General features: G+C 38.0%; 1 long non-coding RNA gene across 2 annotated transcripts in view; it reads left to right on the top strand.

Annotated features, from left to right (window-relative positions):
• Nucleotides 1-25,087, top strand: part of LOC127164876 (uncharacterized) — a 52,981-nt gene that overhangs the window by 13,679 nt on the left and 14,215 nt on the right. For both annotated transcript variants that reach the window (XR_007827713.1, XR_007827712.1), the window contains exon 2: nucleotides 990-1,035. This is a non-coding gene — a long non-coding RNA (uncharacterized LOC127164876). The remainder of the gene's footprint in view (nucleotides 1-989; nucleotides 1,036-25,087) is intronic.

Below are 25,087 nucleotides of genomic sequence, written 5' to 3'. Positions count from 1 at the left end.
TGTAGCTCATGAATTAGCACAGTAGAGCTGAATGACAGACTAAGACAGACGTTCACAATTTGCACAGCGTCTCACAGTCACAAACACACACATACACTTTACTCATGTGCATTGGTAGAAATGGAGCTGTCTGGTGCCATGGCAACCAATGCGGATATCCACCCCAATTCCCACCCCCTTCCTCATCAGAAAGAGAGAGGGAGAGAGAGAGAGAGCGATAGAACGTTAATTAAAATGGAAGCGGGGAATAACCGAGGAGCGAGGGAAAGGGGGAGAAGAGAAAACCATAGCTTCTACAAGATAAAAGGTTAGACTGTGCCTACAATGCAAACAAAACGGAAATGAAATGAAGCCGGATTTCTTTTCTGTATGCGACAAGTTGAATGAAGTACGTGAAATGAAGTTCAACATAATTAAAAGGGGGTTTTCACAAATTTGACAAAAATGGCAAATAATGACAAACTTGTTCCTACGTTTTACAAGTAGGGAAAATATTAGTTACATTACATAATTTTCTTTCTTTCATGTTTTATTCTTGAATAGTAATTGCCTTGCCCACTTTTTCTTTCAGTCAATAAAAATATGTGAATATTTGTCATTCAGTGAAGCACAATGAAGCACTGAAACATTAAGACACACACACACACACACATAGACAGACAGACAGGAAAAGCACCAACATGAGCTAAACAGGGCGCCAGGCCGGGGCATCTGAGGACAACGTGGGAGGGAGGAAAGCAGGGGGAGGGACTAAGGTAGATTTAGAACAGGAGAAAAGAATAATTCCACAGTACACAGAGAAATAAATGAAAGGATAGCGATAGATTGTGAGATGGAGGGGGGGGTGGAGTAAAGATGACTTGCCGATGTTAGCCGAGGGCATTGAGTTTGAACATGAACTGCGGTTGTCTGTTTCTGAGACATGATGTTTAAAGGTTTGACTGTAATATTCTTTTACTAAACTGAGGTTTTTTGTATTTCCCCTACAGATGAATCTGCAAGTTCAACACAGAATTGACTATTTCACACATTGAGGTAGGAGTGATGTGATATGTCCATTCATATGTATGGTTGCAGTGCTGTAGTGCACCTGCAGGTGGCAGACTGTCACACCAGCGTCCTGTTTGAGCTGTTCAACAGTCTTCAAAACATGACCCAGCAGAACAGTGTTATAAAAGGGAGTGGTTGGTGGCACCGCCCCTCTGTAGTCACAATCCATGAGTCAACCAGATATCATCATCATAATTTGGGTAGAAGAACAGCGGCTGTTCATTTCTGAGAGTCCTGTGTGATACAATTGGAAAGGCCTTTCACATACTACAGTTTCTATTTTATGTATGCTGTAAAGCTCTTGTTGATATGTGGACAGCACGAAAACACCTTTAAAGGAACACTCCACTTTTTTTTGAAAATAGGCTCATTGGCCCCTAGAGGTAAAGAGTTGAGTTTTACCATTTTCGAATCCATTCGGTCGATCTCCGGGTCTGGCGGTAGCACTTTTAGCATAGCTTAGCATAGATCATTGAATCCGATTAGACCCGTAAAACCCGTAAAAGCTTAGTTCATCTTCGGAACACAAATTAAGATGTTTTTGATGCATTCTGACAGCTCTGTGACCCTCCCATAGACAGCCATGTAATTAACATGATCAACGTCCAGAAACGTAGCAAGGAGATCAGTAAAATAATCCATGTGACATCAGGGGTTCAACTGTAATTTTACAAAGCTACGAGAATACTTTTTGTACGTGAAGTAAACAGAAATAACAGCTTTATTCAACATTTCGTCTCCTCCGCATCACCCTAGCATCATTTTGGAGAGTATCCCCTGAATGCAAACAGCGCCCATTTTTGTTCAGAAGACGACCAAAGCTTTTACGGGTTTGGAACGACATGGGGGGGTAAGTGATTAATGACAAAATTTCCATTTTCGGTGGAGTGAGCCTTTAATCACTGTACATAAGAATGAGCTAAATATTATGGAAGCTTGCTTCCAACAGAGTAAAAAAAGAAATTGTTTAAAAGTTTAAAACAAGATATGGTCGGATAGCAAGATAGCATGAAATGTATCTTGTAACTCCAATTTTCTTTTTGTCTTGAGTTTTTATCCCACAAAGTCGCAATTGCGAGATATCAAATGATGTCACATTGGAAGAACACATTTCACTGAAATTACAGTAAAGACAATTGCAACATACAGCATGTCATATTGTGAGATACAGTCACATTTCAACATGTAATGTTGCAATTACTAGAAAGTTGCAGTTGCCACATATAAAGTCATTAAGGTGGCCTTAACTGCTATGTACTTACATTTAAATTAATCATTTGATACAATGCACTTATTGCATACATGCATATATTAACGTTTCCCCTAGGTTTACATCGTTGGGGTCTCTTTGGTGGTAACCGGTACCCAACGGTACTTTTTCGGTACTCTCTGTGTAATAACGAAAACATTATTTATGTGAAAAAGTAAATCAAAAATTATCAGTTTCAACATTTTGAACAATAGGGCCCTACAATCTTTTTCTTTTCTGTTTTTTTTTTTTTTTTTTCAGAAATTCTTGTGTTTTAATTTTTCTGATAATCAAATGAAGGCATTAAACGTTCATTTATTTTTAATCAAATGAAACCCTTTCATTTTTTGGCATACAAACAGAGGTTTAGTGTTAAAATCAATAAATGGAAGAACAATTGTGTGAATATTCAGTTAAAAAGGTTGAATAATTCTAGTATTTTTTTCTACAATTAAGTGGTTAATCTTGTTGTAATATTTATTTTTATCATTTAACTGTTTTATTTAAATTTGCCAGAAATAGGAATATATAAACACCAACATTATACTGTACAAAAGTAATGCAAGACTAATATATTTCTGTTACATGTTAAACCGTACTTTTCTTTTGAGGAGTTTTGTCAAGTTTGTGTTCATGTCATATAGTGAGAGGCAGAGGAAAATTACCGCGAGCGTCACGCGTGCTTCAGTGTAGTAAACAAAACTGCATCTCCGCCATTCATACATACAGAGAGCAAACGGAACATGCAGGATTCGTGTTTAAACCATTTTTTTGCGTTTCAGTATTCACAGACACTAGTGCATAGTGCAATTCGAAAATAAATGACAGACCAACTTTTGGTTTATTTGAACAAAACGACGAATTCCGTGGCATTCCACGCTATAGAGTAAAATCCGGTTTTATGAACGGACTCCACGATCCCGTCCGTGTTTTTGCTGAGGAGAAATTGTAGACATGCGTCCATGTAGAGACAGAAATGACATGCCATCGTGTAAATAAGATGAATAACTTGAGGCTATTTAGTTTGTTTAATAAAAGAACAAGGTATAGACCTGTTCTTTAGGAAAGGTAACTTTTAATGACTTCTGTTGTGATTGGTGCTATATTGAAAATAAAATTAAATAAAATTTACTTGACCTTAAAGGGCCCCCCCCCCAATATAATAGTAGGGGAAACACTGTACATTGTGTTTATATTTTAAAAAATACCTACATGTAATTACATCTGTAATTAATTTCTGGACATTTATTGTTGCACTGCTGACCCATCCCATACACCTTAACCCACCAAACTTGTCCCTAACCTTGTGATTTGCAATACAATATGAAAACAGTAAATATATTGTTCTTATTTTTCTGATGCAAGTACATAGTAGTTAAGGCCACCGAATATAAAGTGGGACCATTGGGAGAAGTAAAGATATATTTTGAAATACAAAGTTGCAATTATGGGCAACAAACTTGCAACTTGGTATATTTTGATACGAAGTCACAATTTCAGAAGATTAAAGTTGCATTTGCAAAATATTTAGTAACATTTTGAAATATGAAGTTGCAGTTACTAGATGCAAAGTCACAGCTGTAAGATATGAAGTCACAATTTGGGAGAAATGAAGTTGCAGTTACGAGAAACGAAGTTACAAGTGTGAGATGTTGCAATAGAGTGGGGTTAAAAAGTCAATTGTAAATTTTGCAGGCACATTTTGAAATAAAAAGTTGCAGTTATGAGAATAAAGTTTCAATTTGCTTTGAGAAGGAAACGGCCTTATATAAAACATTGAGATTTTAATAAACCTGCCAAAGTATTTGCTTTCTGAGACAACAGTAATCGTGTCAGGATTCGGCACATCTGTGCATGAAGCGAGAGAAAGAAAACATGACTCAGCAGTCTCCTGGCACCCTCTTAGGGCCCATCTTTGTTGTGGGATAGCTGTCCGTGGATGTGCCCGATCAAATAGGCCTTAATCTCTAAAGGCCTCCAGGCCAAACAGGCCAGTCCGGCTCTATCCAGTCCTATCCAGGCAGGCCGCCAGTCTGCCTGGGCCTAGCTTGCGAAGTCATTCCCACTGCGCCCTCCCCGCAGTGGGTACGGGACCGAGGGGAATGCCCCCCGCCCTCCCTTTTTCTCTCGCCCAGGCCTGGTTGAGATAGCCAATGGTATAACCAACTCGGACAAAGTTAAAGTGGTTCGAGACGAGCTTTCATCCAATCAGAGCACACTGCAGTAGAGCAAGCAGGTGGGTGTGGGGTGGAAAAGAGAGAGACAAGGCGAAAGACAAAGGAAACGGAAGATGGAGGGATTGACTTGGCACGAGGGAGAAGAATAGAAATCGAGAAAGGAACATGTTGTTAGTCGGACAGGAAGCAACGAGTATCGACTGTTGCTGCACTTATTGATCGCTCCCAAACGCTGTTTGTCCCGCACAATCACAGAGATGTTTATCAGACACGTGTGTGCGCAGACATACAGTTTTTGTAACAATCTATGTTCTTTGAATAGTAACACCCACATTATGATTTCTGGACCTCAGGGCAGGAGACAGACACACTCAATGCGTCTTCCCGCCAAGATTCGCCAAGTTCACTCACCAGTGAGAAATTGGTTAATGTAGCAGACTGACTCCTCCGCTTCATATCGCTCATCCTTTTCCAGCCATCAATAGACGGATGACCCAGGCGGAGCGGAGGTGATGGAGAAATGGGCAGAGAGGAGAGCTCCCACACACACTGAGAGTCTATCTATCCTTCTGTCTGTTTCCATAGAGGAAGGGATGAGGTGATTGAATGAGTTCAGCTGCAGTGCTTTGCATTCTGCTTCACGACGGCAGAATCCTTCTGTCTGTTCGTCTTTTCTGTCCTCCTCACATTCTCTGGCAACTGTTTTATCTCCTCAAGAGTCCTCTCAGACACTACACACAGAATAGATTCAGGAACACACACTTAAAATGCACAAACATCCATTGGTGCAACTCTATACAAAGAAGAAGGTCAGGTAAACTGATGTTTCACAGATGAACTTGATTAAAAATTCTTAAAGATGAATAATTGCACATTTAGCTTGTCAGTCGAGCTGAACCCTCAAGGTTACTCTTTCAAATATATTGGTACCTTACTAGTATGCACCCTAAAAGGGGTCATGACCTGCCTTTGTTTTTTGTTTTGTACTGTTCTCTGAGGTTCAACATTTAAAACATCATAATTGAGAAGTAATAGGCTATTTTCTGTCCTGTTTTTACCCCTCCCTCATCAGAACGCTCCATTTGAATAGGCGTGGTGGATTGTAGAAGTAAACGCCCACTGACATGATTGGGTCGTTCCTCATAGATAGACGCTGCTGTGATTTTAGGTCAAAAATGCATAAATAACTCAATACATATCAAACGATCTGTAATAAAAGGCAAAGCAATAGTGACCGTGTAATGAAAACAGTTACTCACACTTGTGTGGTGTGACATTACTGTCAGATCCAATGTAGCTGCCAAAGCATCGTCTTTTAGTTTCAATCTTTTTGAAAATCCCGCGTCGAATTGTGCTTTGTTTGTAAACGATTCTGCAGTAAAATGAAGTGAACAAAGAACCAAGTTCTTACTGACACAGTCTGAATCTTCCTTAAAAATCAAGTTCATTCACACTTTTCTGTGGTTGGGATCAGAAGGATGGCAATGCAAAGACTGTTTTTCGACAACTTGGCACTGCACACCGCATCCTTTGGTTTCTGCGTAGACCTGCGTTCGCCCCTCTCTTTATTTACACTATATGTGCGAATCGGTGGGCAGGGGTAAACAGACAGTGATGTAGAAGCAGGTGTTGATCTTCTTCTGTGAAGGCGGTGTTTAGCCACACTACTGCATTAAAAAGTAGTACATTCCAAAACCTGCCGTTTTATCAGATTGGTTTCAATATAAGCTGTTTATAGTCTAACGAAAAAGTTTTGACTTCTGAAACTTACAGGATGTTTTTACAGTACAATGACCCTTTTAAGGAACTAATATGCGTCATTTTAGAAGTGGACCTTTGAGGTTAACACAGCAGTGACAAGCTGTTGCACCATTAGGTACCATACTTTGACAGTGTACCTTTTATTATTTTTCAGCCAACTCTGGGGCCCTCTGACAAACCCAGTCTTGCCTAAATAGGAATTTCTGTTATTGCTGTTGACAGAGATTTTGACATTTCTCATTCCATTGCACTTTGCAATACATATGCAGTCTTTATATTGTTTATGTCAATGGTTCCCAGCCACGTTCCCGGAGGCCCCCCAACACTGCACATTTTGCATCTCTCTATTGTCTGACACACCCATTTTAGGTCTTGGAATCTGTACTAATGAGCTGATGATCTGAATCAGGTGTGTTTGATTAAGGGGATATGGAAACATGCTGTGCTGGGGGGCCTCCAGGAAGGAACCACTGGTCTATGTTAAAGGAGATCTCCAGATGGACATGTGATGAAACACTATTAAGATCTGTTTACTGTCTATTCGTGACTCTCATCTTCACGGCAAAGGCTTTTGTAGAATCACAGGTTCCAGTTTGATTGACTGTGTTCATGCAGTTTCCATCATGATGCACCGGTTTTTCAGACTTGCCAGGAAACAAAGTCATATTTACAAGCTACTGGGTTCTTCTGAGAACTTTGGCAAATCCAGAAATTTCCAGTCAAAGTTTATGAGGTTCATGGCATCTTGAATCTTTTCAAAGATATTCAGAGTTTTTGTTTGTCTACCACTTTCAGTTGTAAAACATAGTTATTAGATCTGTCCATGGTTAATCCACAACATTTTGTGTCTCATGTAAATTCAGTAGGATTGTCTGTATCATAGAATAAGCAGATGTTTTGGATTGAATTGGTATAAAAGTATTTAGCAGCATTCAGAAAAATGCATCCTGAGACATGCAGTATTTTTAAGAATGAAACTATTTATCGATATGTGATTTATTTATTTGTGACCCTGGACCACAAAACAACAAAAAAATAAGTAGCATGGGTATTTTTGTAGCAATACCCAACAAAACATTGTATGGGTCAAAATTATTGCAAAAAATCATTAGGATATTATGTAAAGATCATGGTCCATGAAGATATTTTGTACATTTCTTACCGTATACGTATCAAAACTTACTTTTTGATTAGTAATATGCATTGCTAAGATGTTCATTTGGACAACATTTGGACAAGATTTTCTCAATATTTCGATTTTTTTTTTTTTGCACCCTCAGAGCCCATATTTTCAAATAGCTGTATCTGGGCAAATATTATCCTATTCTAACAAACCATACTTCAATGAAAAGCTTCAACTTTCAGATGTGTAAATCTCAGTTTAAAAAAAATGGACCCCTTATGACTGGTTTAGTGGTCCATGGTCACATTTATTTTTGTTCGGTGCGATTTATTATATCAGTGTTGGGATGCCACTTTGAAAATATAGCTTGCGAAGCTATAACCTACTCATAGTTTACATATTTACAACCTTAAGGGAACAAATAAGTTCTTAAATCAACCTTTTTGACATGAAGGCCCCCCCATTGTCCAACAAAATATAATAAACATATAAGGTCCTGTTTTATTGGCTATGCAATATAATTCCTAATTCAGTTTTTGCTAAAAAGAAAGATTCTGATTCTGTATTGTCTTTAATTAAAAAAAAAAAAAAAAAAATCCTTCGTTCATCTTCGGGAACACAAATTAAAATATTTTTGACGAAATCTAAGAGCTTTCTGACCCTCCATAAACAGCGTCGCAACTGACACGTTCAAGGCCCAGAAAGGTAGTAAGGACATCATTAAAATAGTCCTTGAATATGTGTTGAAGCCTGACATGGAAGAGAAGAAATTATTGAATAAAGTTGTTATTTTTGTTTTTCTTGTAGCTTCATAAAATTAAGGTTGAACCACTGATGTTTCATGGAGTATTTTAACCATGCCTTTACTACTTTTCTGGGCCTTGAATGTGTCAGTTGCGTTGCTGTCTATGCAGGATCAGAAAGCTCTCAGATTTCATCAGAAATATCTTCATTTGTGTTCCGAAGGTGAACAAAGACCTTACGGGTTTGGAACAACATGAGGGTGAGTAATTTATGACAGAATTTTCATTTTTTGGGTGAACTAACCCTGTGGCTCTGAAAGTTTGCTGAGGCACTCGGGTTAAGCATCACTGCCAACTATATTTTTAATGTTTCTGCTTGCATGACCATGATGTCATGCTTCTATATGCCAGGCACCGTTTTGCTGTCATCGCAAAATGCACAATAATTCATAGTAGTAAAGCACACAGTATTTACTTTTGGACTGGGTGTAGGTGTGTTTGTTTGGATAGTTGTGCGTGTCTGTATAACTATATCTTTGTTCTTATCTGTATGAGACTTTTTATTATTAGTTTATGATTCTTTAAAGCAGCACTGGAAGCCGCTCGGGCAGATCGCCACATACTGCTCATGCCAGCACATTATCCCACTGAAGAATGCATGCTGAAGAATGCAGCACATCCCTCACCCTCCACCCCGCTATATCCCTCTGACTAACTTTCTACCATCTCTTTTCCACCAAAAGTGGTGATAGAAATTGAGACTAAGAGCCAGTACTGTAAATCCAAGCATATGAGTGATTTGAGTGAAGAACAACAGGTGTGTGCTGAATTTGATTAGTTGGCATGATTCTGCAAAAGTATGAGTATGAGTAGCGCATTACTCTTTAACCGTTGGATGTGTGTGGTTCAGATCGTCTGGGTGTGTTCTTATAAAAATGTGTGTGTTGCAGGTATGACTCAGTGTCGGATATGAGCAGGCATGAGTTACGTGTGCGGGTTCGAATAGAGGATGTGACTCAGGAGGCATGCGTTGAGTGTTCAGCGTAAATCGCTCGATCTAATGACAACTGGAGTAATCGCATTGTTCAGTAGTCTGAGCCAGCAGTGAAAGTGCTCTGTGACTCATACAGAAAGGCAGGATGAAACCACACACACACACCCCCCAAACAATGTAACCCCAAGGGCCGTCATTCACTGAATGCGAGATAATTTGCTATAAACATGAGATAATTCAGGGGGAAAAAAAGCCTAACATGACTGTTTGATTTTCTAGATAAGTTTCTTTCATCTGTGAAATTAGTTAGTTGAAGTCAAGGTCCACTCACTCTCAAGAGATGCTAACATAAACCTACTCATACGTAATATACACAAAATGTTGTAACAAACTAATGAAAACATTTTGACTGTGTACATACATTTCCCAGTGTTTTGGTCAGTGTTGAAGTGTTTTATATAATTGTTTTAGTGAATTCAAAGACCTCACCTCAAATGTTATATTCGTAAACAAATTTACTATGATTAAAAACAGCCCTTTAGTCCATTAGTATTATATAGTAATATACTCATAACATTAATCTGAGTAAGAAATGTCATTCACATCAAAATAGAGTTGGGTAGAAATTACGTTAAAGAGGTGCATAAGCAGCGTTTTTTTTTTAAACTATTAGCAAACAATGTAGTTTGATAATTACTTTACAGGCTTGACAATTTAAATAGCAAGCAAATATGCACCTAAATTTATCCATAAAAGAGCATTTGAACACTTGAATAGAAAATATATCTGATAACAGAAGGTTTGAGGAAAAAAAAGCATGCATGTAAAATTTAACATTGAGTTTAATCATATTTGTGATGTCTTGGCAGAAAGAGCTTGCTTTTATAAAAGCTCTATATGTGTGATGAGATGCACACAGAGAAATCCAGACAGGCAACAAGCACTCTAGTCTGAATACAAGCTATTAGCATATCGTCAAAATTCAGATGTGATTGCAAATTCATTTTTTTGCTTTGCCTCATTGTGCACACACAAAGTGTGACATTTCAAATGCTTAAATATATTGCAAGTAAAATTTGCATTTTTCAAAGATACCCCGTTTCGGTACAGGCTGATTAAAAAAAGAGTGCTTCCCATTCCTGAAAAGATTTTAGCAATTCACTTGTCTGCTCTGTATTATATACAGAGACTAACCAAAATTTAATGTAATACGTGGAGGGAACAGATGGGCTTGTATTTGAAATTACAGTTGGATTTTACTAGTCAGTATTTGACACGTGTAACTGCTGGTACACTGTTCATTTATTTTAACAGTTTTAACCTTTTTATTGTAAAAACAGATGAAGGGAGTGATTGTATATTAAAAATTTAATGATGTCTATTTATTCAATGATAAATTGAAAATAAACTTTTTTTGGTATTTGTTTCAGAACCTTGTTTTCTGATTCAGCCAAGAATTGTAGTTTTTGCTGCACTGCTGTCAATACATACAGTGTACTGAAGATGTTAAAAATTCCTGTGGGTCGTTTAATTTTTTGCTATTATGCTGTGTTTTGGTTTTGCAACTAACGTTGTTCACACAATTGTTGTATAAAAGGATTTATGCAGCTGACAGTTGGGATGTAAATCTTTGAAGTAATGTGTGATAATTAGCGATGTGTGGGTCTAGTCGACTAAACGGTACAGCTCCTACCAGTCGACACTGAAAAAAATAGTCGATTACATAACAGAAAAAAAAACATGATTTTATCATTGAAATTGCCATAATTGTGATGTTACATTTATAACATTTTAAATAAGTTAAAATTAAATGTTTGAAAAATAATACATTACTTTTAAAAGTGTATCTGGGCGAAAACTATGTTTTTATCTCAGACCTCGCATGTTCTTATAAAGACCTCATGACCACGCAAAAGACTAAGGGATTATTTTAATTTAGAAGGAATCTGAAAAGTTTTGTGTAAATGGTGTAATATCAGATTGGCTTACAATAACTCTACTGGAGCGATGCATAACAGGCATGTCGTAGGCGTTAGCTTAAAGGCTAGCCAAAGCCAGCAAATGTCAATCACGGCATTCACTTCAACTTGCCGCCACTGCGATCCCGTCCGCGCCATCTATTCCTTTTAACGAAGACCTACTTCGATGGCGGTGTCCACTTCAGGATGTCCAGGCGCTTTCTAAAAACTCTATCGGCTTGCTTTTCGTTTATCTCTGCATGTCTGTGACTTCAGTTCCTGTCGGGCGCCTTTTTACGTAGTTCACCAGACCACGTTGATAACTTACTGAACAAAAACGCATGGTCTTAAGTAAGTAAAATGGGCAGTGTTGCATTGTTTTGTTTTTAAACGACATAGCCTGCATTACGTAAGTTTTTAAAAGCTGTTTTAATGCTATTCCTTGATAAATGTTTCTATTGTTTTTGACTTGTGTGTTAATATGTTGTCTAACGTTATATGAAGATGAATAATTCTGTCAGGCTATTAATAGATTTTAGATTGTTCTGTATTTCCCCAGCTGATTTGAATAAATAAGCTATGCAGTGGCTGACGTTGAGTGTATGCTTTTTTGTTTCTTTATTAACGACCGCCTAAAATTCAATGATGATAACGCGAGGCAAGTGGAATTCATTGAGGGATTTGACAGTGTGATTTATAGATAAGTATTTCAAATGTAGGCTATTATATACAGGCACATACATAGGTTTTTTCTTACCATCCTTTGGGGGTATCTTGCTTTTAGACTAGTTGACTAGTTGGATACAAAACTTCAAATTAGTTGTTGCGCACATCCCTGGTGATAATTTTTAAGCAGTATTAAGTCTCTTGGCTGGATTAGAGTTTTGTAGAGGTTCCAAAATATGGAACCTTAAACATGTCTTGACTACTTCACTTGAAAACAAAACATAAGTGGCTTTTAGACATGAGATTCATGCCAAGATGAGATTAAAACAGGAACAGGCCATCTGTGATGTGATGGAATGTCTCTTGCTAAATGATCTTGAGACTTTGTACATTTATTAATACCTTCAAAGATGGTGATTATTTTTCCCGCACGGGCATGAAAATAACATAACAGTTTAAAATTGTGCTTTCCATGGTTGGGAAAATCATGCAAAAACATTCATAAGAAAGTGTGGAAACCTTTAATTAAAGCTGAAGAACATATTGTTTCTGTTCACAGTGTAGTATGCAAAGGGTTGATTTCCCTTCCAACTTCAAAATCGTCCTACATCGCTGTTTTACCTTTTTTTGTAAGGACGTTTGACCTTCTTTGCATTTTCACTTTGTAAACACTGGGTTGGTACTTCTGCAGCGATGTAGGATGATTTTGAAGATATAAAATAACCGATCGTTTTGCTAGATCGGCCAGGATCGTGTAGAGCTCTTTGAGGCTGCATTTAAACTGCATTTTGGAAGTTCAGACTCGCGGGCACCATTGAAGTCCACTATATGGAGTAAAATCCTGAAATGTTTTCCTCAAGAAACATATCTGTATGACTGAAAAAAGGAAGACATGAACATCTTGGATGACAAGGGGGTGAGAAAATATTTTAATGTACTATAACCTCAAAAAAACACCTCATATGTGTCTGCTTTTACAAGAATTTACTACACAATGCTTGAATAAGGGGCTTGCCATTAAAGCTTGGATAATCCCTTATTTACACGGCACAAGTCTGCGGTGCATTACGGCTCCGACATGGCCACCGGAGCTGAGTCAATGCTTGTTTTTATACCATGTGCACTGCAGGATGTTTCAGAGGCGTCCGTCATGCTGCTTCTGTAAAAATAGACACCTCTATTAATGGGTTGTGTGATGGCTGTGATATACGTAAACCTACCAACATCCATCGTCATGCCTTATCACGAGAGGGAAAAATATGTTTTAGTCGCATAACATTGTTTTTTAACAATTTGTCGCAACAAATTTGAATCGTCATTCATAAAAATTTACGTAAATCTGTAATACAAAGCACCTAGTTTTACACTGTAAAGTTGCTCATGAATTGCATCTAATTTAGTCTATTGTTCACGTTTGCAGAATGTGCTTTTGCATATTTCAGCTAGCTTCAAGTTGATTTCCTGCCAAAATGTAAATCAATTTAGTGCAGCTGTTTAGTCTGTCACCCTTCCTCCATTCTTAATTGGTGAATGTGCCAGACCTGTAAGAAGAGAGTGACAATTCAGCAAAAAAAGTGAAAGGTGTGACACCCCCAAATCAAATCTGCTAGTGGAGGTCATTAGTTTTTCAGGCAGTACAATGCAATGTGTATAGTTGCTATTATCTGTTCTTTTACCCCGTTTTACTTTTCAAAATCGTGACTTCAAAAATGTTTGAATACATGACATCTAACCGGTTTTCTGTCTTTCTGTTTTGATTTGAGTGATGGCAACTGCTTTTTGGTTTTAAGCCAAGTTTGTTATAGCCACCTTTTCCCTGAGTAACCGATGAGCATCACCATGATGGATTCTAACTTCCATTTAGGTGCTTTCGTGTTCCGGTCTCCTTAGAAATCCATGTTAAAATGGTGTTAAAAAAATATAGACTGAATTGAAACTTTTCAGTATAACTAAATATAAAAATGTGCGGAGGTTTAATGTTATATTATCATCTCAGAAATACGTCAGTTTGACTAGAAACGCCAGAGACGGGAAATGTAAAGCGCCGTTCCAGTCGCCCGAGACTTCCACGTTCAGAAAAAGGTGGATAGCAAAGCAATTTTCACACAAAGTGATAATTCAAAGTTTTACGTAAGAAAATAAGTAGGAGCAGTTCTTTCTTTCAAGCTTTTTTTTTTTCTTCTTCTTTCTTTTGTCCCTGTATCTTGTCCCACTTCGTCTCTCTGCCTCTCTTCATCTCCTCTTGTGTTGCTGAGGGATCGTAGTCCTGTCATAATTAGGCCCTTTCTGTCTGATATTATTCTGAGGCCCATTAGGGGGACGGCAGGCACTTCTGCTCCCTCTCAGCTGAAACATTACAGCTCTTTAGCCTGTGTAAACACACTCCAAGACTGACTCTTCTCTCTGGTCAACACCCCTACTCACTAAGATCCCAGAGTGGTACTGTAAGCACTGACCGCGCTGGTGATTTAATCACCATCCCAGAAATGTTAAATGTGTTTACAAATATAGGTTTCTTAATGTATTCCAAAGTGTTGGGAAATGGTGTGTCACTGCCCTTTATTTTCACTCAGGCTCTTTGTAGTGCCCTACAGTGTCACTACTTGTCATCCTGTTTTGCTCCTTTCCGTAGTTGTTCTTAGTTAAAGACACAAAAACACGTACCGTGGTAAATGCTTAGCCTCTCAAGATGTAGGGTCCTCTCACTTACGAGTAGTGCTCAATGTTAAGGGCTACTTCAAAGGGATCGTTCAGCCAAAAATGACAATTCTGATATTATTTATGCACCCTCCATGTTGTTCCACATGTTTGTTCTACGGCGGAGCACAAAAGGAGAATTTCTAAAGAGTCTTCACACAGATCCTTTCCATATAGTAACAATGGATGTCAAAATCATGAAAGGTAAATCAAAAATCATAAAAGTACCATACAAGTGGTTCCATGCAATGCATTAGTGCTTCCCCTTATCGAAAACGAGATTTGGGAACCATCAGCGAACAGCGGAAAGAGTCATGTAGACAAATTTTATGCTGCATTTGTTGTGTTTTCTTTGTTTTCGTTAAACCTTGACAGTTGTGGTTTTGACCAAACTGCCCTCAAATCTCCTTTTGCGTCCTTCTTGGAAAAACAGCATATGGTTTTGGAATGACACGAGGATGAGTTAAATGATGAGAGAATTTTCATTTTGGATAAAAGACTCCTTTAGGATGTTTGAGAGCGTCGGTCATTTTCTCCAGCACTTTAACAGTCTCTCTTGTTCTGGTGTTTGTTAGCATGTTGGGAGATGTTCCAGTTCGTCCATTCATTTACTCCATGTTTCCGTTTGTGAACAAGCTTTTCTTTATTTTTTTCCTTTTCTGGACAGAGATTTGAAGGAGACTTGTCAATATCTGGCAGGGAGGTTTTGCTGCAGAACCATAACTTACAGTTTGCGAGTTAACTGCAACCTTTCCTGAGTGACTGCCAACGGGAAAACAAAGCGTAAATGATTTAAATTACATTGTTGAGAGCTGCGATCGCATCTAAATCACAGGGTTTGTCCTTTTAGCCAGTTGATCATGTGTGAGAAAACATTGTGGAAATGGGTCAAAGTTTGTTTATTATTCTGGGGCTTGCAATGGATTGCCTCAGTACATGAAATGATTGGCTTTTCTCTCAAACCCTTTTCTTTTCATTCAAGAGCCCATTCATTTCGAGACATGCACATAATCAGTCACCAATTTTGTCTTGGGACTAACTTTTCTCCGCTTGTCAATCATAACTTGTCATTTGTCAATCAGAACACAAGAGCTTGCGGTTACTGTGTCATTACACTTCTTTTGTAGCCTCTCCTCTGTTTTGTTTCCCCTTTAATCTCATTGAAGCTTTTCGTTTAATTTACCTATCTTGAAAGTTGAGGTTAAGATTTGCGTTGAGGCATCTACTCCTGGATCGTCGCAAAAGAGGCAGTTTCACTTAAGAAGGTTGCTGTATTGTAATAGTGGACGTTGGGCTAGTGCTGGGTGTCTAAATGGGTTTTATTGAAAAGGAAATCTGTCAGAGCCTGATAAAAGAGAATGGGCTCCTGGACATGAAGAATGGGTCAGAGAGTTCATTCTGAAAAGACTGCCTTTTCATCACTGCATGACTCATTCTTTGTGTCTCTGTGTGTGTGTGTGTGTGCGTGTGCATGCATAGTATTCAAATGCCCAATCATGTATATCCAAAAAGTGTTTTCTGTGTCCTTTCGGTGTTTATTAAAGGGTTCGAGATAACATTTCCGATAATGCGACAACGTATGATCCTGGAGCTGAGGACGGCAAAATATAGACGTTTTTTTTTGTGCGCGCAAGTGATTTAGCATGAGAAGCATTGTGTGTTTTTGTGTGTGTGAGTGAGTGTGTGTTCTGGCTCACTGAGGTATAGTGCCCTCTTACCTCACCGCTCAGGCATCCCTGTGCGGAGCAGAGCAGTGTGAACAAAAAGAGAGAAAGTCTCACAGTGAGGGTATTCATATACTCCTAGCATTGACAAAAGAGATGGAGGGAGGGAGGGAAAGTGAGAGAGAAAGAGGCACAGGGGATCAAACTGAGATTGTGGAGGCTTAAACATCAAACATTCATATTACCGTTATGAATGACTAATCAGCAAAAATGGGTGTGAATTAAGCCCAGACTGGTTTTGCAGACTTGGTTTTAAAAGTATAATTATCATCCCGCTAGCTCAGGTCCCTACTTAGTATGTGTCGGGATGCATAGTACCTTTATTATTTACCCCCAAATGAGCTCGTCTATTGTAATGTTACCTTCTAAATCATTGTTCTTCTGGCTCTATTTCCCCTTCTCATCTCTATTCTATCTCAGCAACCCCCACTCCACCCCTTCATCCATCCAAACTGCCCAATCCTGTTCCTTTGGACACCAGTTAGCACCCCGTCCTCCTCCCTCCCCTTTCCATCATGCCGAACAGGATTCCTAGAGTTCCAGATGCGGCGTTGCGTCCCTCACAGGCCCCTTAGCAGGGCCCTCTCCTTCATATCGGGTGGCCCGGTTCACCGTGTCCTCAGACAACCCGAGCTGAGCACAGGAAAGGGGCCACGATCTGGGGGAGGCCCACCTCAACTTCAGCCCGGGCTCTATAGCTTTCTTTCTGAGCAGCCGCAATATAGTTGTGTAGTTTTAGGGCCTCTGATGGTGACACCGCAATTCAGAAAGATGTTGAGACAAATTTTTGGAATTGTAAGAGTTAGAGTGGCTACTTTTTTGACAAATCATTAATTTAACATTAATTAAATTAATTAATTAAATACATTAAATCTATCTATCTATCTATCACTGTCGATTTGATTTATGCTTCACAAGCTTACGATTCGGTTTGATTCTGTTTCAGATTCTATTCAGTACTGATTATTTTGGATATATATCAGGTACAGTACATCAGGTACATACAAACAAATTAAATTACACTCAATGTTTTTATAATATAAAAAGTTATAATTGAAGATGTTATATGATAAGCTGTTATAATGACGTCTTTCCATGATTGAGCATGAGACAGGATACAGATTTCAGTAAGTTGTACCCTTGGATGTTTATTCATGTTTATTTTGTGCTGTAACTGGTATTAAAGCAGAGCGGTGCCGCTTCTCTTGAACTGAGGTGCCAAAGCGATCTGTCACTCCACATTAAACAGTGCCAAAATGGCATTTATTATTTGAATATTGTAATAAAATGGACAGAATCACAAGGTGTCTCAGGTATTTTGGAAATTATACATTTAAAGTATTTATATTATATTTAAGTTTTTATACAGTATATTTAATATATTTAGATAAAGATTTTTAGGATAATTACTAGTCTCAGGTCTTTTGTATATTCATTATTATAATTATATAGCAAGTTATTTTGACGTAAAATATAATATGCATAATACACACATTATATTTCAATTACTTGTTTCAGGCTTTTAGAATATGATGTATGACAGGACTCCAGACTGCAACTAAAACAGTCGCATTTGTGACCAAAAGTATTAATTTGAAGTTTTTGCTGAGGTCGCCAGTGGCGATCTCATTGTTTATGTTGATGTTACAAACTGAGACGATGTGCATCAAAGTTTTAGTGGAAATTTTTTCCTCATCTCTGCCGAACATGAGTGTTGAACAACTGCTAAAAGCAGCTCCACTGCGCAGCATAAGAGAGATCGAAATGACAAAGACGTGCAAACTGAAAGTCCAGAAAAGCAGTGTCCATTTTGCACATAACTTCAACAGACTACAACAGGTAAACTTATCACCTGTGTGGATTAACAATATTGTTGACAATTTTCATTTGTAATCGATACTATTGCTTCTTCTTATCAAGATCTTTAGTCTACATGCTGTGTTCTGTCAGTGCGTGAACATCATATTATTAGTAGCGCACTTGCCGTCCAGTAATCGCAAGAAGCTTTGTGCTTTGTTACTTTTTAATAAACAAAGTATCAACTTTAACATTTTGCCAAATTCATAATGAAATTCAAACAATAAATACAGTTTTGGTGCTCCTTAATGTGGCATGAATGATTGCTTTAGTTTAGTGCCTCAGTTAAAGCATCATATCTTTTTCTTTACTACTGTAGTACAAAATGAACATGAATGGACATCAAAAGGTAGGTTTTTATAATAATACAGCCTACAGTACAACTTACTGAAATGATACTGATAAAGACAAGAAAATATGAGCCATAAACACATGATAGTATGACTGAAATGTTAAAGCGTTAAAAAAATAAAAATAAAACGTGTATATTCTGTTGCACCTGCAAAGAAATTTGCCCTAATTTTGCCTAATTTCATAAGAGCCAATGGCTATGTATGAACACATGGAAAACCTGTTTTCATGCTGTATATTGTATATAAATTTTTCGTTCAGTCACTGACATATTGCATTGGCAGAGCCGACAGTATGCTGTGGAGTACCTGAGACAGAGAAAATTGGCTTGTTTGAAGGAGTTGGTGAGAGCGAGAAAGCTTGATTGGTTGATATTCATCCTGCTTCGTCTGTATATTACCAGACCAGCAGTCACATGATCGGTTAGCCTCTCTCTGATTGGACGAGAGCACCAAATCCAGTGTTAAACTAAATTAAGTGGCCTATGGGCTCCGCCGAACATGTTTCGAACCAAACAGCGTGTGGCATCGCCGCAGGTAGACGTGTACACGGCACTCGACGTGTGTGACTCAGCGGATTCAACCATGGAACAGATTCCAAAGTTCTCAATTAGAAAAGTGGTCCGATAGCCTCGTTTTTAGGAATATGTGGCTCTGTGTCTATGTGAGATGGTGCTCAGTATTCAGACCACACTGCAGACAGTCTCAGCAGCATAATGGGAGGTTGACTGTTGGGGGTAGAGGAGAGGAGGGGAGGTGGTGAATGAGGGCTGAAGGAGGGGAGGGAAAAGGGGTAACGGACGTGGCGGTGCTCCAGAATCAATTGGCGGTGTAATGAGATGGCACGACGCCAGGTAACCATGGCGCTGCCCCCTCCGCTCTCCTCCGGAGTAAATTAAAGAGGAAAGGAGCATGGAGAGAAAGTGAGTTCGTTTCTGAGAATGACACAGAGAAAGAGAGAGAAGGATGAGACGGAGACGCAGACAAAAGATTTCGAAAGAGAGAGCCCGAAAAAAGAGAGATGGGGCACTGATAAAGGGTAGTTACAGTGTTAGAGAGAAGGTAAAGAGAAGGAAACGCTAAGCGCCGAGGGAAAACACAACTAGAGAGAGTAAGAACGCGAGCGAGCAACTGAGAGAGGCACTTACCTCAGACAATGAGCATTCCTGAACTCTTTTTCTCTCCAAATCTGAGCTGAACTCAAGCCCCTGGTCTAAAGAGAGAGGGGAGAAGGGAGGCCAAAGTTTGAGGCCAGAGGGGCTTTTATATTATTATTAAAATTTACTGAGACATCTTTTTTACGGCCCCTGGAATAGGAACTGGCATGAGATGAATTAGTAGATTGTGTCCCCTTGAGTCCCAGCAACCACCTACTCAGCTCTCTCCGACTGTCTCTAAGCCATTTTCTCTCTCGTTTTTTCTTTTTATTTCAACTCAGGCTTTGTTATTTATTGCCAAAGCACAGGTACAATCATAATAATCACTTACGTGTATAATTGTGCAATAATAATGTCAGTGGTATAGCAAAAGGATGAAAGAGCACTGAATAAAAGCTCTTACGGTCTCCGCTGTTATAAAGACCGATTCAGCAGTTTCAGAATTCAATGAAGATGTAACCAAAAAGGTTTTCCTGCAGCTTTAGTGGTTTTGAAGATAAATGTCTGTTGAATAATGCACTCCCTTAACATGCATCCTTTTGAAATATTCACCACCGTATACAACCAACCCCTTCCCCACTTTGGCACACGCCATATATCCGAGGCCCCCGTGTTCCCCCCCTCCCTTCTTTTCTCTGTCAGTGCTGTGCTGATTTTCTGGTTGGATGAGAGGCATCAGTCAGTTTGATTTCACTGAGACAGTATGCATTTCTTCATCAGCCCCTTTCTCCCTTTCTTTCCATCCTGCCGAGGGGCTGAGATGTGTTAATACTGTGTAGTTGGCTGCGTTGCTCCCCTGATTAGTGAGCGTGTGTGACGGTTACTGGAGATGAATTGAAATTAAAGCTTGATTAATATCGTAATTAGGTACCCCCCCTCCCCACATTTCTTCCTGGTCCAACCTCACGCCTTCCTAAGAAGGTCTCTGGCTGTTTTCTTTCTTTGTCTCCATTTTTGTGTCTCTTTAGCCACCTGCCTGCTTCGGTCTAAAAGGGATTTAACTGTTTACGCCACATTGGAAGATTTTATTAGTGCAGTTTGATTGTTGTTGTTGTTGTTTTCATGCCGTTTGATTATATTGACCCACTGGTAGATATTGAGAAAATTCTCTGGTGATTTAGTGAGTTTTCTAAATAGGCAACATTTTAGGATGTCATAGGCACATTACTGCTTCCTCCTAAAATTAGAAATACACAGCTAATGAAATTTTGGCTGACATTATTTTAAATGTTATGGCAGATAACTGATATATGGTCAATATTACACATTTATACAGTAAATACTTTGTTAAAAATAAATACATTGATAATGTGTATGCTGCAAGTGAATTTAGACACCACAACATTATAATGTACAGTAAAAAAGATGGATAAATATTCATTTTAAACGCTGCTAGATTACGCAGTTTGAATTAGTAAAAATCTGAGATGCTGTTTAGAGGATTAGTTCACTCCAGGATTAAAATTTCTTGATAATTCACTCACCTGTTTCATCCAAGATGTTCATGTCTGTCTTTCTTCAGTCGAAAATGTAAGTTTTTGAGGAAGACACTGCAGTATCATTCTCCATATAGTGGACTTCAATGGGGATCAGCGGGTTGAAGGTCCAAAATTGCATTATGGAATGAAATTTATATGCTTTTTAACCACAAATGCTCATCTTGCACTAGCTCTGCATCCACGATTTAATGCATTACGTAGTCACGTCGGAAAGGTCATGCATTACGTAGGCGGAAGTACAGACCCGAGTGAATGTACAAAGGTGGTCGAATGACCTTTACAAAAAAAAAGGGTAAAACAATGTTGTTGGAGGGAAAATGAGATGGAGTTTTTTCACCCTACACTAACTTTTTGAACATGAGTGTACAGACAAAGAACTAACCGTGCATAAAATTACAGATAGGTAAGTCCCTTATTCTTCAGCTGGGATTGTTAAGAGTAGGGTTGGGTATCGAGAACTGGTTCTATTTTAGAACCAGTTCCAAATTTCCAAGAACCTGGTATTCGATAAGACCATTCCGTGCATTTGCACTGCAGAAAAGGATGTTCCGGGCCGACTTCACTTTGACATTTACCACCCAATATGCACAAAAATACATCAGTATGTCATCATAAACACAGCAGTTTTTTTGTCGAAAAGGAAAGTAAACAGGTGAGAAAGAAAACGCATGCGTTAAAGAAGACAGCAGCCTAATAAACGTTCTGCCTGTCATTAATGTTAATCCAAGAACAAAAAATAATTCTGTAACTTTAGTGAGGATTAATCTATATTTTATTTATGAAAAAAACTATGCTGTGTTTTTAAACTTTTGATTTAAATTTTTGTACCTGCAATTTGTTCAGTTGTATTTATTTATGCTATTGCTGATATATTTGCTTGTTCCTATTTTATGACCGACTGATTACTTGTCTTTAGCAATTCAATTTTGAATTTTGTTTTTGCTGTGGTATTTTTTTGTTAAAACCATAGGCAAAAGTGTTCTGTAGTCTGCTGATGTTTGCTCATGTTATTCAGCTGCAACAGAAAGCTTTGTAAAAATACAGAATAAAAATGTTTGACTTCATTTTTTATTGACTATGGTATTTGAATCGAAACTAGGAATCATTAAGAATTATAATCGATAAAATTCAAACACTGCCCAACCCTAGTTAAGAACCCTTTGAAGCTGCATTGAAACTGTTATTTGGACCTTCAACTTGTGGGTCCCATTGAAATCCAGCGTCACATGAATCCATCACGGAGAATGCAATCCCAGAATTTAAGGCAACTTAGTTACTTTAAAGTTGCAATATAAAGGAGATAGTGACAGATCATATCTTCCCTATTGCGACATGCATCTAAGTGAAACGTTTTAATGAGAACTTGGGTGGGACTTGGTTTTACCCATCAGTTGATGATTGCATGGATGCAAATCTGTAAGAAAGTGGCGGAATTTACACCGTCTAACTGATCTGTTATGCATCATTAGAGAGAAATCTGATGCTTCACTGGAAGATCGAGTTATGACATTTTTTGTTAAAATAAATTACGAAGCATTTTGCTAGATTTTAGGACAGAGCTGCACAGTTTCATGCACTGCATTGCTAATTGTGAATTTAATTACTACCACTCTTTTTCCTTTTCTTTATGGAATATATTGTGTTTATTTTATGATGGCCACTGTAAATATTTGTTGAGTTGTTGAAATGTCTTCTGTCCTAAAAGGTTTATTACAGAAAAGGTAATAATAGGAGGTTAACCAGCTCTAATCTGATCAGTGCTGTATCATCTGTGCTGCTGATCCAATCTGTTGAGTTACACAGTCTCATGACACAGCAATAGCATGAAATGCAACTACCATTCATCGACCAAAGATAGTGCTTACTGGTACTGATATGACAATGTGATGAGATTAGTAGTTTATGACACCAAGCCTGAACTGGCACTGTTTTTTCAACAGTAAAGATTCTGGTAATCTCTAGCCGTTGACTCATGTTCTGTGGCAGTGCATCCTGGGAATGGAAGACGGTGACAACGCTGTGTATCTGAGTGGTAGATTAATAGGGAGGACTGGAGTGTGGGTGCCGCAGTAGCACATGACAAGAATATCAGACAGAGAGAAACGAGAGAGACCTCGAACGGGAAAGAAAAAAGAAAGAAAAGCAGTGGATGAATTCAGTAGCAGAACACAATTAAAACTTTCACTTTTACAATTACAACAGTCATCATAAGTGTTTATTTAATATTAGAAGCTTTAGCTGTGTTTAATCACTCTCTTTATACTGTTGTGTTAAACAGAAAAATAAGATGAGAAAAGTGGAAAAACAGGAAAAGAGTAATTGTACAATTGATATGGTTATAAGTAAAGATATACAATTTTAAATTACTTCAACATAGTCAGACTGATTAATCCCCATCATGTATAAAATTGTATAAAATATAAGTTCAATAAGAAAAACACATTTTTAAGTCACCTGACTTTTACCAGGGATGGTGCATCAGGATTTCCATTTGATTAACAATGCATTGGTTTCAGAATTTTACATTTTTTAATTGATAATTTTTTTACTAAAAACTGGACTATTTGTTGTGTTTCTGAATACTAGATTGCATGTAAGATATTTTCATCTCTTCAGCCAGATCAACATTAACATACTGTATCTGCTCTGTGGAAAAAGAGTAGATTAAGATCAGGATAGATACATTAATTTTGGCCTGACCTAAACTTCCATTTAAAACATAATTGCTGGACTTTCTTGCAGAAGCACAGATCTGACATTTAGATATGTGTCTTGGAAACTTACAACTTTATTTAAAGACCTTTTCTTAATACCCAGCTAGTTTTCTACATTGTATACTCAACAGCTCAGGATTTTTTTTTTCCCTCTTAAATGAACATCTGTTTTTGGTAATTAAACCAGGAGCAGTTTGTTTTTTAAATGCATAATTAAAATGTAATGTTACATAGATATTTCCTATTTATTTCCCTTTGCTAAATAGTGAGTAACTTATAATAGCTATGATGTATAAATAATTTGATTTTCTGAAGTACAAAATGCATCTACCTCTTCAAACTCATTTCTGTGATTGAGAGGGAAAGAAAAATAATACAAAAACAGGGTTTTACCTGTACAAAAATAGATGCTGCTTGTCATTTGCTTGCTGACAAGGCAGCCGATTGATAAGACTAAAGTGGTCACTCGAGTTATTGCTTATTTTTCTCATGGGCAGATTCGTAATTTTTGTTCTTTATCACTTAATCGTGTCTCTCTTCCTTACCGTGTTTGTGCTGAGTGGGTGTTCTCTGTTATATTGCTCTCTTCTAGCTTCAGAGGATTTGACTCCTCAGAACCACTGCCAAGGCTCTTTCTTTGAAAACCAATAAGACCTCACCGGTATGTCACCATAAACAGGCTCGGAGCCATTGAGCACAAGACGACATTGTTCTTCCTGTTGAGGTTGATGGTGCCCTATGGACTCATTATAAGAAGTTGTGCTTTCGAGTGCTGCTTAGTACGTCTCAGACCTGCATTCTTGTTGGGAATATATACAGCCTCAATCATGTTTATTAAAATGCATGCATAATGTCCTAGAGCTTTTGCCACTGGTGAACTTACATGAATACACTGCTGGGTTAAAAACAACCCAGTGCTGAGTGAAATGTGGACATACTCGGCGATTGGGTCGTTTTGACCCGGGTTAAATGTTTAGTAATTTTATTTAACTCAACTATTGCTTAAAAATGACTACATTTCTTGCTTAAAATGAACTCAAAATAGAAAATGAATATTTATTAAGTTGAATAAATAATAATTAAATAATAAACATTTTTAAAATTCCGTAAAAGTCCGTAAATGTTCAGCTTTTGATTTTTGTTTAGCCTCTAGTAATTATGCGTCTGACAACCTATTTTGGGTTGATTTAAAACAAGCCAAATTGTCATTTTTAAACAATAGTTGAGTTAAATAAAACTACCCACAAGGTTGGGTTAAAAATGTAACCAAACTGCTGGGTCAAAATAACACATTTGCTGGGTTTGCCCATATTTCACCCAGTACTGGGTTGTTCTTAACCCAGCATTTGCCTCAGGTGATTTCATGAT

This window comes from Labeo rohita, chromosome 5, assembly GCF_022985175.1.
Source record: "Labeo rohita strain BAU-BD-2019 chromosome 5, IGBB_LRoh.1.0, whole genome shotgun sequence".
In the NCBI taxonomy this organism is placed as follows: Eukaryota; Metazoa; Chordata; class Actinopteri; order Cypriniformes; family Cyprinidae; genus Labeo; species Labeo rohita.
Note: the sequence above shows the minus strand (reverse complement) of the source record. Positions and strands in the feature narration are given on the sequence as shown.